This window comes from Canis lupus, chromosome 8 (assembly GCF_003254725.2).
Source record: "Canis lupus dingo isolate Sandy chromosome 8, ASM325472v2, whole genome shotgun sequence".
In the NCBI taxonomy this organism is placed as follows: Eukaryota; Metazoa; Chordata; class Mammalia; order Carnivora; family Canidae; genus Canis; species Canis lupus.
This window is the reverse complement of record NC_064250.1, coordinates 63,351,249-63,368,272: the sequence shown is the minus strand read 5'-3', so window position 1 is coordinate 63,368,272 and position 17,024 is coordinate 63,351,249. Positions and strand designations below refer to the sequence as shown.

General features: G+C 35.9%; 1 protein-coding gene across 6 annotated transcripts in view; it reads right to left on the bottom strand.

The window, feature by feature from the left end:
• PPP4R4 (protein phosphatase 4 regulatory subunit 4) overlaps positions 1–17,024 on the bottom strand; it is a 98,933-nt gene that overhangs the window by 76,421 nt on the left and 5,488 nt on the right. Inside the window, exon 1 of one of the 6 annotated variants that reach the window (XM_025443053.3) lies at positions 12,455–12,474. The exons of the other annotated variants lie outside the window; for them this stretch is intronic. The gene's annotated coding sequence lies outside the window, so the exon portion shown is untranslated. Of the gene's footprint in view, positions 1–12,454; positions 12,475–17,024 lie in introns of those variants that run through there. 6 annotated transcript variants of the gene reach the window in all.

Sequence of the window (17,024 nt, the reverse complement as noted above, 5' to 3'; positions counted from 1 at the left end):
AAGGAAAGAGGAAGGGAAAAAAAAGACTAGTTAAATAAATGAATTTAGGACAGCTATCTTCTAAATTCTAAATTAATGTTACTAATTATTTTACTCCCATTGGGAGATGCACCTATTTTAAAGAGCCATTTATAGTAATATCTTAAACCAATGAAAAACAAGTCAATCCACTCAAGCATTTTCCGCTGTAACGAAGTTCCAGTCTTCCTTGTCACCTGAGCTCCTGCCATTGTCATGGGTAACTTCAGCATTCAGGTAAATGGCAAATAGCTAGCTAGCTCTTGACCCCTTCTAATCCAGTGATGTGTTGCCCAAATTTTCCATTCCCCAACGCTTAGTGCAATATCTAGCACACAGGAAAAGCTCCATAAATATTTTGTTGATTTAAACTGAATTTGTCTCTAATTCACATCAGCAACCACTGTCACAGGCTGGATCTTCCCTTTACCTGGAAATGCTCATCTCTAGAGTCTCAAACCCTGTGATCTCACTTGCTGACCATAATTCTCATCTACTTCTCTATCACTAAATCCATTTTTTTAACCCAGATCCCACCTGTCAATTCCTTCTTACTCTCCAGTTTCTAATACTCCTCCTATAATGCCTTACTTTCTTTCTCCACAACCTGAATCTCCCCAGCTGTTTCCTCCAGCCACTCTTCACCAATCACCTCCTCCTTCAATTCTCCTCCTCCTTGACAGCAACAGCAACAAAAATAGTATCTGACACACTGTATGTCAGGCATTATGCTAAATGAGCACCTTGCTTGTGGTCACATTACTCAATGCTCACAATCTTATGAGGTAGACACTTTTATTAGCTCCATTTTATAGATGAAGTAAAGTAGAGCTTAGAAAGATGCCTGCGCAGAGTTATCCAGACTATATAACTCCAAAACCCAGGTACCACACTGCCTCTCTTTCAACCTGTGCACCTGGCCAATACCAAACCCATCCATCTGTGCTTTCTATCCTACTCCTGCTCCTAAGCTATAGAGAATTACTAGAGAAAACTGTATAACTATGCTATGTAATGCTTCTAAAAACGTATGATTTCAAAAACAGCTGGTCCTCAATGATGCCGGAGGGAAACAGAATGATAATTCATGGGAAATCAAGAAAAGGACCAGAAATGCTTAGTGTATCATACTGCCCAAAGCACTTTCAGAAACATGATCTTGGGTCTCCAAAAATGAGGCTATCTGTGCTAGTTTATGAAACCCATGCCCTTCCCACAAAGAAGACTAGAGCCAAGTGTTAGAACACATCTGGAGACTAACAATACTGCCTTTCTCTATCCTTGCACCTTGCTTCAACCTTCAAAGAGCTCAAACTCTAATGAAGAGGACAGATGCAGACACTAAGAATTCTGACTGTATAGGGAAAAGTCCTATCTCTTTTCCTAGCAGAGCAACCATCACCTTTTATTGAATCTTAAACCATGGGGAAAGGGAGAGGGGAAGGAACAGATGTTATGCAAAAATGAGGACATATCATGATCAGTCACTACCAGAGAAATTAATCTGAAAACTCTAGCTTTGCTACTGTTAAACTATGATTTGTATATACACAGTCTGTGATCCTAATCCTAGCAGCTCTCATTTCACACTCAAAAATATAACACAGAAGCTACTGATGCTGTTTGAATTTGTAACAATGAAGCAGATGCCAGAAGGCCTTGTTTTGAGTTCCCAACAAGAAAGTAAACTTCACATAGTTGACGTTATTTCTTTATTCCAAGTAAATTATTAAACAGTTTATTTTAATGACTAGAGCAAAATAAATTAAATGATTACCTCAGAAAATAAAAACTTCCAAGAAAGACAAAACCTTCTTTTAAGACAAAGATGACTCAGGAATCTAAAGCAGAAGATACAGAGTACCAACCCACAATAGCAGTCATCTTTCAAATGTGGCATACTTTCCTATGTTAGTACTATAAAATCAAATTCTGAATAATGTTAAATCTTCAAAGTACCAACTTTATATATAGTTAGGGAACCATTCTACCCTGCTTAGTCATTATGCTTAGAATCATAGAGAAATGTATTATACTTTTTTTATAGTACCAAAGGAAGGGTAAAGGAAAAATTAACATTTAAGGATCTACAATGTACCAGTCAAGACCCTTCATGTAATCACATTAATGTTCACAATATAAGAGTAATATATTCTATCCATACTTTGCAATTGAAGAAACTGAGGCCCAGAAAAACAAAAAATGCAACTTACCCAAAGCCAACCAACTACTAAAGATTAGAGCCAGATAGGACTCCAACCTATGACTTCTAGCCCATACCTAACCTAACCTGGGGCCACTATACCCAGGATAACATCACATTATAAGAAGTAGCTAAACCCATAGCCTAAATAAAAATGTGTCTAAGTTGACAATACTGCAAGAGAAAAATTAGCACATGATTTAGTAATATTCATGTTACAATAAATTCTTTAGTTGACAATTTCCACTCTATATTACGGTGCCACGTTAATAGAATATGCAGAAGGTGCATGTTCATTGCGAAGAACAAACTCCTCTCTTGATGGAACCAAGTATCACCAGTTATACCGAGAGCATTTCCTTTTGAGTGGCTCTCCAACTTCATATATCAACTAATGAGCTCCTTTCCCCTCAGTCTACCAACACAGGGACAAACAGCCCTCTGACTCTCCAGGTATACATCTTGGAATTACTTTCACCTTCCCTTTCTCCCTCGTGCCCCACATTAAATCTCAAAGCAGTTTACAAGATGAGCATTATTATCCTCACTTGTCCTGGTGTGGAATGAACGTATTAAGGGGCAATTATTAACCATATCAAGACTATTTCATGTTAACTTTGATATATTATCTTATTATATACATAGAAGAAGAATTATTAAAACTTAGTTTTAGTTATATACACACACACACAAACTTGTGTGTACATGTCAGGTCACAATTTAAATGTATTTCTTATTGTAGGTCGTGGTAAAAAAAAAAAAAAAAAAAAAAAAAAAACAGTAAAAGATCATTGTTCCACAGTGTTTTGCAAAGAGTAAAAGGAAAAATTACCAAGGTCTGCCCTACATAAATAAGCTACAGCAGAAATGTTGAAAGGTATGCAAAATATAAGGTCAGGAGTAACTACACAAACTCAGAAAATTTCCGGGAACACCGTAATCTGTTTTTTTGGTTTTTTTTTATCAGTCTTTCCATTTCTCCATTAACACAGTAGTAAAAATCTCTTTAAAAATATTTTTAAAGACTATTTTGACATATTAGGACAAAGCAGGGAAAAAGGGATAGCTAAGAAGATTCCATTTACATAGCTGCCAACCTAGTAAGAGAGAAACCCAGGAGGGAAAATAGAAGAGTAAAAAAGAGATAAAAGCAGGCCAAATCCCTGGTACTTACAGGAAGAAAAGATGATAAACTGCTACCACAGGAAGGGGAAGAGACCTGATTACTTGACCTACAGAACACAGGAGGACTGATATGTTTAATAAGTCAGGAAGTACTTAATCAGGACCTGTTGGATGCCAGGCACTGGTTCTGGATTTTCCATCATAATCTAATGCTGCTTTATACCTGGCCATAGACCCTGTTAGCTAGCAAAGACTAAGCGCCTACTCTATACTGGACAGTGAACTAAGCCTTGGCAGGGATATGGTGGTAACAGACACAGCCCTTGCCTGATTAGAGTTCACAGTCAGAGAAGACAAGTATTAAATGACAATCAAGTAAATCATCTCAAGTGTGCAAGGACCTATCAAGGAACAGTACAGAGCACTATTGAGAACATCACTTAATTTGGAGGCCACAGGAGGGCTTCCCTGAAGAGCTGAGACCTGAAAAATGAGCAGAAATAGATGAAAAAAAAGAGTCAAAGGAACAGTATGTTCAAAAGTTCCATGCTAGATGGGAATCATTCAATCGTTTTATAAGGATGTACTGAACGCTTATGATTTGCCAGTCACTGTGCTCTGGAAATAAAAAAAAGAAAACAATAAAAACAAAGCATTCTGATTCTATGTGTCTGAATTAGAGTAGAAAGAGAAGAAATGGCTTCTTGCAGAAGTAAAATCAATAGGACTTGATATAAAACCAATTACTGGAGGAAAAAGGAAGAGTAAAACTCATTCCCAGGTTTCCCTCCAGGATGATTTGAAAGGATGGTCAGGCTCCATGACTAGGGAAGGCACAATTAGATAAAAAGTGGTGAATTCAGTTTTGGGCATACTAAGTTTGAAAAGCCAGCAAGCCATACTAGCAGAGACATCCTCGTGGAGACACTCAGCAGGCAGATCTGGCCCAAAGTTCATGAGCAAAACCAAAGGCTATCACCACAAATTTGGAAAGTATGTCATGGAGATAGTCATTGAAATCTAGGGGTGGATAATATGACCCAGAAAGAGTTCCAAACAACATACAGTGGTTCCTGTCTTCATTAGCACTGCAAATGAAGTACCAAATCAGAATAAATGTAACACAAACAAAGTCAATTATAAAATGTAAAAAGCTCATCGGTCAACCCAAAATCAATATGCAAAATTTGCTTGAAAAGCTTCCTCTTCTCTAAAGCTAATGATAGGATAGAAGGCAGTGTGTTAAAGAGGGACTGAAGCAGTGACCATCTCCATGACATGATTTCCAAATCTGTGAAAACATAATTCACCTGCTCACATTGTGACAATGAAGAAATCAACACCTATAGACTATGGAAGTTGTTCAAGTCAGGGTCAGGACAATATCTCCGTAAAGCAAGAATCTAATTTATATAAAACAAAATTATTGGTCCTATGGTATTTCTTATGAGTTCCTAAATAACTCTTAATTTAATTTCAGGGGCATCTGGCTAGCTCAGTCAGTGGAACATGTGACTCTTGATCTTGGGATTTTAAGTTCATGCCCCATGTTGAGTGTAGAGATTACTTAAAATTAAAGTCTGTTTTAAGACTTTGATTTTTTTTATTTTTTTTTTGTTTTAAGATTTTTAAGTAATTAACTAATTTCATGCATATATTTTCTTAAGAGAAATAAAGTCAATTTTCTCCCTTCTGTCCCTTAAAGAATTATTTTAGACATTCCTATTATTACTTCCAGCAATAAATGAATTACCAGTCCTCTAATTATTTTAAAAGAAATATAGTGTTGAAGGAAATACAGTTGCTAATTATACCACATAATTCAGTGAGTAAATTCAGTGAGTAAATAGGAATACATGAGTAATGTATTACTTATATATGAATAAAAAATGACATATAGCTTACTTAAATTATTCTAGTATCTTGTCCAGAAGACTAGGTTCACATGCTACTTATGTGGGAATTATAAAAATACTAAGCAGTAAATGGACTTATAAATCACAATATGTAATTATTTTTACAAAATAATGATTTGATGAAATAACAAGTCATTCTATTTTTATAACTATTTACCTGCACAAAAGAATTTAGAGAAGCACACATTTAAACATGCAAAATATTGAACATTTTAATATTTTTAAAATACAAGTCAAAAGAATTATAGCTGACACATATACCCTGGGCTTTTTTTTTTGTTTTTTTAAAGATTTTATTTATTTATGGGGAAGGGAGAGAAACAGAGGGCAAGGACAAGCAGACTCTGCTCTGAGCACCAAGCCAGACGCTTGATCTCAGCACCCTGAGATCATGACCTGAGCCATAACCAAGAATCTAACGCTTTATCGACTAAGCCATCCAGGTGCTCCTATTGTGAGCTTTTTTTAAAACTACAGATAAGTAAATATTTTTGAAGGAATAGAGAAATGGAGGTTAGCTGATAGCTGCAGTGAGCACTGAATTAAGCGTATAGTCATAGTGTAAGAAAAGGTCTTAACAGCATGACTACGTACATCTTTCTCACTTAACAAAATAGAGATGCCAAATGATGTTCCCAAGGTCACACAGCTGGTTAGTGGCTGTGCTTGCTGTCTCTTAGCAACAAGGATTAAAAGAAAAACACAAGTTTTGTAGCTCTTGTTGCCTAAAAAAAGAAACAAAATTAGTCTCAACTAATTTTACATATGTATGTAAATACATACATATAAACATATATATTCCTATAATAAGAAACTAGAGCTAAACTAATAAAATATATACTTTTTTTGAACATTAAGAAAATTTTTCCTAAAAAAGAAAATAAGAGGTCACATCTATTTACCCACTAATATATCAAAAGAAATGACTAAAACATTGGAATTCTGACCCTTCAGCAGGTTTCTGCTAATACAATATTTAAAAACCATCTTGAATAAAGAAATGCAGGGGCTTTTTAATGCCTATACAAGAAAACTACAGAAACCTTATAAGCATTCATATTTTGTAATAGAAAGACTTAATCTGCTTAAATATCAGAGATGAGGAACAGGAAAGATTGAGGACACTCCCAGGTTTTTAACCTGTGAGCAGATGATGGTGCCATTTATCTGAGATGGACAAGCAATCCACATATGAATAAAGATGTCAAGGAAATAATAGACCTAGCAATGCAAATTTCTGGGGAAAACATATTAAAAGCAAAAGGAACAACAAGAGCAAAATCCAAGGTAGATGTGTACCTGTTATGTTTAATGAATAGGATGGCTAGAGTACACACCAAGCAAAGAAGGTAATCCTAAGAAATTAAATCAGAGCTGCTATGGGCAAAGAAGAGATAGTCACAGAAATCAGGCAAAGTACATTCTCAAACTGTAATGGAACTAAATGAGAAATCAGTAACAGAAAGATACCTGGAAAATCCTCCAATATGTGGGAATTAATAAACTTCTAAATGACTCATGAGTCAAAGAAGTCTTGAAAGAAAGTTTGTTTTCTTTAAGATTTTATTTATTTATTTGAGAGAAAGAGCACAAGGAAAGGTGTGACTGGGGGTAAAGGGGCAGAGAGAGGGAGAAGCAGACTCCTTGCTGAGCAGGGAGCTCAATGCTGGGCTCCATCCCAGGACCCTGAGATCATAACCTGAACCAAAGGCAGCCACTTAACCTACTGAACCACACAGGTGTCCCTGGTTTTGCTGGTTTTTTTCATTTTATTTACTTAGAGAGAGGGGGGGAGAGCATGCAAGAGCAGGGGGAGGGGCAGAGGGAAAGGGAGAAAGAATCTCAAGTAGACTCTGGGTGGGCGGGTATAGAGCCTGAGATGGGGCTGGATTTCACCACCCTGAAGTCATGATCTGAGCTGAAATCAAGAGTCAGAAATGAAAGCTTAACCACCCAGACACCCCTGAAAGAAAGTTTTTTTATTTCAACTAAATGACAATGAAGACATAAAAAAATCAAAATTTGTGGAATGCAGTTAAAGCAGGGCCTAGAGGAAAATACATAGCATTAAAGTGCATGTAATACAATAGAAGATTTAAAATCAATAAAGTAGGATTCCACCTTAGGAAATTAAAGAAGGGAAAACTAAAAGCAAAGTAAGGAGAATGAAAGAAATATTAAATACAGAATAAAAATCAATGAAACATACAGAAAACATTACAATACAAAAAAAATATTAACAGAAAAATGAAATCAAATGCTGGCTCTTTTAAAAGATCAATAAAATTGATAAACATCAAATGTAAACAAGAAAAAAGTTTAAAAAAAGAAAACACAAATTACCAATATTGATAATCAAAGAGGGGATATCAGTACAGATCCCACAAACATTAAAAAGAAATACTAGGGCAGCCCCGGTGGCCCAGCGGTTTGGTACCACCTTTGGCCCGGGGTGTGATCCTGGAGACCAGGGATCGAGTCCCACATTGGGCTCCCTGCATGGAGCCTGCTTCTCCCTCTGCCTGCGTCTCTGCCTCTCTGTCTGTCATGAAAAAATAAATAAAATCTTAAAAAATAAAATAAAAATAAAAGGAAATACTAGCATAGAGAATTCAATGCCCATAAATTCAATAACTTAGATGGAATACAATTAAGGACTTGAAAGAAAAAAACTACCAAAACCCACTTAAGAAGAAACAGACAACCCAAATAGCCCTATATCTATTAAATAATTGAAATTTTAGTTAAACACTTTTCAAAAAAGAAAATCCCAAGTCCAGATGGTTTCATTGGTGAATTCTACCTAACATTTAAGGAAGAAATATGGGGCACCTGGCTGATTCAGCTAATGAAGCATGGGACTCTTGATCTCAGGGTTGTGAGTTCAAGCCCCATGTTGGGAGTAGAGATTACTTAAAAAAAAATAAAAAATTAACATTTAAGGGAGAAATCCTACCAGTTCTACACAACCTCTTCCAGAAGATAGGAAACCACTTCCCAAATCACTTCATGAGGATTCTCCTAAAACCAAAACTAGGCACAGATATTATAAGAAAACTGTAGGTCAATATCTCTCATTACATTAGTTGCAAAAATCCTCCAAAATATAGTAGCAAATAGAGCCCTGAAATATTTTAAAAGACTCATACCAAGTAGATTTCATCCCAAGAATGCAGGGCTGGTTCATCATTTGAAAACTGATCAGTGTAATTCAGCATATTAAAAAAACTAAGTTAGAAAAGCCATATATCATACCAATTAGATTCAGAAAAATATTCAACAAGATTCACCATCCATTCCTAATAAAAACTGTCAGCAAATTAGGACTACTTACATCATACTTAATGGTGAGAGACTGAATGCCTTCCCCCTAAGATCAGAAACAAGAGACGTCCTCTCTCACCACTTCTACCTTGGAGGAACCTGGCAGATACTATTTTAACCAAGTAATCAAGATTATCATCACCAGTGATAAATTGTAGTGATAGCATGTATCCCCTAAAATGATGGGATGAGAAAGGTATTTCACCTCCATGGTAGTCTTCCCAAAAGCCCATAAACCCCAATATAATAATGTGAAAAACATTAGACAAATACAACTTGAGAGACATTCTACCAAATACTCTTTAAACTATCAAAATCTTGAAAAGCAAGGGAAGACTAGGAAAGCATCACAGCCAAGAGGAGACTAAGGAGATATGGCAACTACATGCAATGTGGTTTCCTGGAGGAAAAGAACATTAGTGAAAAAACTGATGAAATCAAAATAATCTATAGTTCAGTTAATAGTGATGTGCCTATGTTAATTTCTTAGTTTTGGCAAAAGTACCAAGGTTATGTAAGATATTAGCTTTAGAGGAAACTGATGAAAAGTATATGGAAACTCTCTGAACTATTTTTGTGAGTGTTCTAGAAACCTAAAATAATTCCTTCCAAAGTTACTTTAAAAAAAGAAAGTAAAAGATATACTGGGTAAACACTAAACAAAAAAAAAAAAAGCTAGAGTATATTAATATCAGATAAACTATATTTCAAAACAAAAAATATTTCTAGGGATAAAGATAAATATTACATAACTATAAAGGAGTTATGTCACCAAGAAAACAATCCTAACTGTATATGTACCTAAATACAGAAACCAAAACATGTGAACAACTACTAAAACTGACAGATTTGAAAGAAGTAGACAAATCTGCATGTATAGAGACTTCAATACTCCAATCTTTGTAATTAATAGAATAAGTACATAGAAAATAACATTGGAGATATAGAAGACCTGAAAAATACCATCAACCCACTTGACCTAATTCACACTTATAGAACATTATACCCAACAACAGAATGCACACGCTTTTCAAGTATGCATGGAAAATTCACCAGGATCAATCATGTTCTGGGTCATAAAACCTCAGAAGTCAAGCAAAGTAGAGAACGTTCTGTGACTATTATAGAATTAAACTAGAAACCAATAACAGAAAAGTTCTGGAAAAATCCTCCATATGACTAGAAAATTATGTGAGTTACACATATACACCATCCACATGTATAAACCAACCCCCCACCCCACGCTTCCCCACCATTATCAGACCCTCAAGGAGAGGTGTCCTTTTCCCCATATGGCCAGGTTGTATGTACTTTTGTGAATTCCTTCCCTCTTCAAGATTACCTACTTTTCAAGCAAATTAATTTAATTTTATTACCAAGAGAATGTCCAAGCAGACAAGTTTGTAAACTTATTACCAAGAGAATTTCTATGACAATTCTAAGTCAGTCAGACTGAAAAGTCTGATTTTTCATACATGAACATGTAAAATATTTTTATGCAGGCCATATAACTCTCATTCTGCCCCAAACATCTCCACACCAAATCTATAATATGTAGAACTCTTGAAAGAAAAACTATTTTCTGATATTTTCTAGTTCAGCAAAATGAGCAGTATTTTTTCTTTAATCATATTATTGTATCCAATCCTTAATGAAACACAGGCACCTTCTGAAATATGACTCTTTACCTTACAAATGACACTTTTTTAAAAAACTGTGAAACCATTCACCTCTCCAAGGACCTTCTGCCCAAAGGGATGACCAATGGCACCACTCAATGGATGAAATAATAAACTGGGATTCAACATCTTTATCCTACAATTGAAGATACCCTGCTCAAGCAAGATGGAACCTTAAATTCTGTCAGGCACAACCCATTATATTATATGGAGGAAAGAGGGGGGAACTGTGCCTGAAGAACTTAAGTGACTTAAATGTGATCACAGACAAAGATGCTATGTCCCCTGATTTTTACACTAGCAAACTGGCCCTTTCCATTTCACATTACAGCCAAGTGCAAAAAAATTAACCTCGAACCTTATCTTTACCATTTGCCTGGAAATGGATCACAGACCTAAAATTAAGAGCTAACACCTTAAAACTGCTTAGAAGTTGATAAAAATCTCTTCAATATAATTCAAAAAAAATACTAATTATAAAGTGGAAAAAATCAATAAATTAGACCATCAAAATTAGACTGCAACAAAGCAAAAAATTTTTGCTCTTGGAAAAATACTTCTATAAAAATTAAAAAGCTACAGACTGGGAAAAATATCTGCAAAACATATATCCAACCAATGGGCAAAAGTTTTGAACAGATACTTCACCAAACAAGATATATGGCTGGCTTATAAACACATGTAAAGGTGCTCACAGGCCACTGGTCATTTGGGAAATCCAAATTACAAACACAATGAAACACCATTAAATGGCTTAAAACTAAAAAGACTGATCATACCAAATGTTAATGAGTACATGGAGCAACTCAAACTCATACACTGCCTGGAAATGTAAAATTATAAGTTCACATTGGAAACAGTTTAGCAGTTTCTTATAAATGTAAATATCCACTACATGACCCAGTCATCATACTCCTAGCTGTATACCAGAGAAGGAAGAAAAAGCACGTACCCACCAAAGATTTGTACTTGAATATTTATAGCCACTTAAGTCTGTAGTAGCCAAAAACTGGAAATTACCCAAATGTCCATTAGCAGATGAATAGATAAGCAAAATGTTATATTCTTAAAATGGAATAATTATCAACACCAAACAGAAATAAACTGACACATGCAACAGTATACATGAACTTCACAACAATTGAGTAAAAGAAGTCAGACAAAAAAGTAGATACTCCAATTAATTTCTATAAAATTCTAGAAATTGCTAACTAATCTATAGTGACAGAAAGTTAATCAATGGTTGCCTAGAGTGGGAGATCAGAGGAATGGGAGAGAATATTAAAAAAAGTTACTGTGGAGAGTGATGGATATGTTCATTACCTTAGTTGTGATGATAGCTTTATGAGTGTGTATATATATACATATATACATTTTATATATATGTATATACACACATATACACACACCCATAAATTTATATAAATATATGCATATTTATGTTTATTTAATATATTTAAATGTATATATATAAGTTCATCAAATCGTACAGCTAAAATATGTGCAATTTATTGGATATCAACTATACCTCATAAAACTATAAAAAATGAAAACACACATATATTCACCACATAACCCAGCGTTCCATTTTAGGAATTCATCCAAGAGATATGAAAACATACGTCTACATTCTAGAACATACGTCTAAAAATCAATCTATGACAAAAAGCAGATCACTGGTTGCCCAGGGTCACAGTGGAAGATTGACTGCAAAGGGGTACCATCTGAAGAGAAACTTTATAACTAAAGGAAGTTTCCAGATGGGATTTTTCCATATACCCTATACATACATCTATAAATCATGTACTGAATTGCAAACAGGTGATTAAAAAGACCAACAACAACTACCCTTGGGACACCTGGGTGGCTCAGCGGTTGAGCCTCTGCCTTTGGCTCAGGGCATGATCCTGTGGTGCCAGGATTGAGTCCCGCATCGGGCTCCCCACGGGACTGCTTCTCCCTCTTCTCTCTCTGTGTCTCTGCATCTGTGTGTGTGTGTGTGTGTATGTCTCATGAATGAATAAATAAATAAAATAAAATAAAAAACTACCCTTCTCTAAATACAACTCTGAACCCAGCACTGTGCCCTCTACATACATTTCCTCTAATCTTAACAATCCTACAGTATAGGTATTATTATTCTCATTTTAGAATAGGAGGCTTGGACTCAGAGAAGCTAAGCGACTTACCCAAGGTTTCTCCATAAGTAAATGAGTGAGCCCCAGCCTCTAAGAATCAATCTGGGTCTGTCTTAATATAAAGTATTTCTGACACAACGTCCTGCCTTCTTAACACCCAACACACTTTAACTGGGGATGCCCTCTCTTCTACTGAGCTCTAAGAAAAATGCATTCACTCCCTTAAACAACTACTTCCTGAACACAAGTTATTTGCTGCGTAATGTTATCATTCCCCAGGTGATGCCCAACACCTAACAAGTACTCAATAAATATTCTCTATCTTTTACCTTAACTCATAAGATTTATTCTAAAGTAATAGTTACATTACAAATCTCTTCTATTACTAATATCTGACTATACTTAAGATAAAAACTTCCCAAATCTCTCATAATTGCATCATGTTAGTAAGCTCCAGATCTTTCCAATGACACGATATAGGTCACTTTTCACTGATGAAAATAGTTTTTTGTTAAGCTTTTCCTACAGATCCCTTGAGAGCATTCTGCTTTCTCCTGATGTCACAGAGACAGCCTTCTGAAGCTTCAGTAAATAGGAAAAAAGAAACATGTCATTGTTATGCTCATAACAAAAGGCAAGGCAAAGGAGATGGAAATAATCGCCAAACCCCCTACATTCAGTGACCTAGTACTTTTCCGAAACAGGGAATTCAAGGTTTGCCAAGGGCTTAAGTAATTTGGCCTGAGTAATAATAAGATATACAACCGGAATCCATTATATACTCCTCTTAATATGTGAAACACTGGTCCGTCTATCTTAAAACACAAAAATGAAAGTGCTTCCTACTTCAATGTAGAAAGGCAAGTTATTCGAGCATCATCTTCACAGAGGATGATAATTTGGGCAATTTTCTTTAAATGGGACCTCTTACAGGGAACATTCTTGTAGGAAAAGAAAAATGTTCAATGGTATAAGTAAAATCAGGCACAGGAAAACAAAAACCAACAAAAACCTCTTCAGGTGATTAAGTAGGCAGTTCATTATCAATATGCTAGAAAATTTATATACTAGAAAGTTTGTCACTTTGTTTCCTAAACACTAAGGGTTGGGGTCACTCATACACTGCTGGTATAAGTTTAAATTGACACAATTTGGAAAACTGTTTAGCAGTATCTTTTAAACTGATCATATGCATACATGAATGACCAGTAATTCTACTTCTATGAAAATAACTAAAAGAAAAGCACACATCTATTCACCAAGAGACTTGTATGTGAATATTATATGAATAAATTGTGGCATATAATGGAATGCTATACAGTAATGAAAAATGAACAATCTATCCATGCAACAACATGGACAAATCTCTTTTTGAAAAGGTTCAGTAAAAGCTAAGCATAAAACATGGTTCCTACTATATTAAGTTCAAAATCAGGCAAACTAATCTATGATGTTAAAAGTCAGGATGGTAGTTACCCTTTGCAAGGAACAGAAGGAACTGGACAGAAGTACAAGAGAGGTGCTAGGCTAATATATAGTAGATTGTGTTCTGTATGCTGGTTACATGGGTGTGTTCATTCATGCAAATTCAACAAGCTATATATTCAGGATTTATGCACATTTCTGCAGATATTCAAAAAGCTTGTTTTAAAAAACAAGACAAAAACATATGTCCATGAAAGTATCTTTGTGGAGCACCTGAGCGGCTCAATCAGTTAAGCATCTAACTCTTGATTTTGGCTCAAGTCATGATCTCAGGATCGTGAGATTGGTCATGATCTGCTGGGCATGAAGCCTGCTTAAGATTCTCTCTCTCCCTCCCCCTTTGCCCCTTCACTTTCCTCTCCACCTGGAAGGAAGGAAGGAAGGAAGGAAGGAAGGAAGGAAGGAAGGAAGGAAGGAAGGAAGGAAACTCTTTAAGATTTCTAATTCTTTTTCTTTTTTAGTATACAAACGTAAATGAATAACAGACCACACCACAGCCTAAAATCAATGCAGAAACAAGAGAGAAATATCATGGATAACCAAGGATGAAGGGAGGTCATCACAGTGCACACTTTGAAAACAGTATCTCTCTCTGCATGGTGTTAAAAGACTCTTCCAACTAAACAACACTTTCCACTTCCTTGCCAAAGACAGGCTGAAAGTCATAGCTAATAGGCTACTTTCTAGAATATTCACAGGCTTCTGCTCTAGTTGATTTGTAACCAAGAGTTGCCTGTATTTGTTCTCAGACCAGTTTATCCCAATTTTACTGGCTGTTACAATTACATAATTTAATTAAATATTGCAGAAACATGAGATGCAAAAACAATCATTTCTATGAAAATTAAATTGAAAGTTTTAGAAACACTCAGTAAAGATAACTTGCCAAAGAAAATTGCTACTGAATTAGGAAAAACAAGACAACTTGCAAAAGATGAGTAGAAAATCACAAAACTCTAGGACCATGCTTTCCAAACGCTTCCTAAGCCACCTTCCAATTCTCACCTAGCTTTAAAGAAACATAAACTTGACATTAAAAGTGCTTCATGGGGGTAATCAATGCAATAAAGCAGATCCTGAACTATAATCAGCAGACCTATGCTCAAAGAAAAGGCAGTGGACCTACAACAAAAGACTGGCAAACAAAAACATATTTTTATATTAAAATAAAATGTTGAACGTAGGTATCATTTCTATGGTTTCCTACACTGACCATTTTTTTTGGATTAAGTAACCAACTATCCATTCTACTTGTGAGGCATTAAAAATGCTCTTCTGTACATCACTCAAGAAAACTTGGCAAAGTAATACTAGACAGTCAAGCACCCCCATACACACACATACACAGTCTCCCTCTGTCTCACATACATATACACACACACACACATCCCTTATATATCCGTTTTACTGAAACTGTACTAAAAGGCAGAAGGCATCAAAAAAAGAAATCAAGACATTAGTGAAAATAAAAGAAGTGTGGGGATACAGAAGATCTTAGAAATAAGGCCATACAAAGGAGTTTTTCACACAACTTTTCACATTTGCAGAACAAATACAATAGGTATTTTTAAAGATAAAACTATCAAAACCTAGCCAGGTAGCCAAGTTTATCCCTCAAGTTCTTCCCCACTATCTTACTGCTGTCCTGTTCTAGTCCTGAATGCCAAGAGTCTCCAGAGGTGACTGTATATGTATCTCAGTAGCCAAGTTTATAGGACTTTGGTTCGTTTTCAGACTTGGCTGCAGAAAGCTCCCTCTACGATTTCACTAGGGGGAGCACTTACTCCTCAAACAGGGGACAGGGGCGGGGCAGAGGGGAAAAGTTCCTAATTAAAGATGCACTTTACCTGGCTATCCCTGGAAGGCAAAGTGCAAAATGATCTAAAACTCACTGCATAGGGGCCTGGGATGGGGGGACAGTTGGTAACCCAGGCAACTCTTGATTTGGACACAGGTCATGGTCTCAGGGTCCTAGGATCAAGCCCTGCTCCAGGCTCTGCCCTCAGCAGGCAGTCTGCATGGGATTCTCTGTCTTTTCCTCTGCTTCTCCCTCTGTCCCTCACCCTGCCCATGTGCATGCTCCCTCTCCAGAGTGCTCTCTCTCTCTAAAATAAATAATCTCTTTTTTTTAATTTGCAGTGTTACAGCGACTGTAAAAACAACCCACATAAAAGTGAGGTTAGGGATCCCTGGGTGGCGCAGCGGTTTGGCGCCTGCCTTTGGCCCTGGGCGGATCCTGGAGACCCGGGATCGAATCCCACGTCGGGCTCCCGGTGCATGGAGCCTGCTTCTCCCTCTGCCTGTGTCTCTGCCTCTCTCTCTCTCTCTCTCTCTGTGTGACTATCATAAATAAATAAAAATTTAAAAAAAAAGAAAACAGTTATGTTTAAAAAAAAAAAAAAAAGTGAGGTTAACACTAACCAATCCACACAATGCATCCAATATGTTAAGAGCAAATATTGCTTAAGATAAAGTCATTTAGTAAGAAAATACAAATCTTTAAAACAGGCTGGCCTTATCACTCAGGCTTAAAAATGTTTAATTATAATTCATGAAGATTCTGGCTTCTGATAAAGACTATTAGCCAAAGAAGTTAATAGTATCGATCATAAACTTCAGTTGACATACTTTACTTGCCAGTTACTTTACTAAATTATTGGAAGGCAAAATTAATATCGTAACCTCTTTAAAAAATTTGAAATGTATCCTGAGAACTTAAGTAACAAGGAAGTAGGGATGGGGGAAAGACACAGAACGAAATTAACATTAATTGGGTACCTGTTCGGTGTCAGGGCTCCATACATAATACAAGCTTGGGAAACAGGAATTGCTATTTCCATTTTACAGATGAGAAAAGAGAGCATAACAACCATAAATAACATGTTCATGGTTACACAGATAATAAACAGTAGAATAGGCTATAACCTAACTCTGATTGATTCTATTGCCTATAATATTTTTTAAAAACTCAGAAGTATCTTAATCCATTTGGTCATCTTAAATTGATAAAAACACCTTAAGAAGTATATATTTATATCACAGCACAGAATGAGAAAGACCAAAACAGCAACAACATAACAGATGGCTTGCCCTCTGGGAGCTTACAATGAAAGAAAATGTTCACGCACAGGCAGGT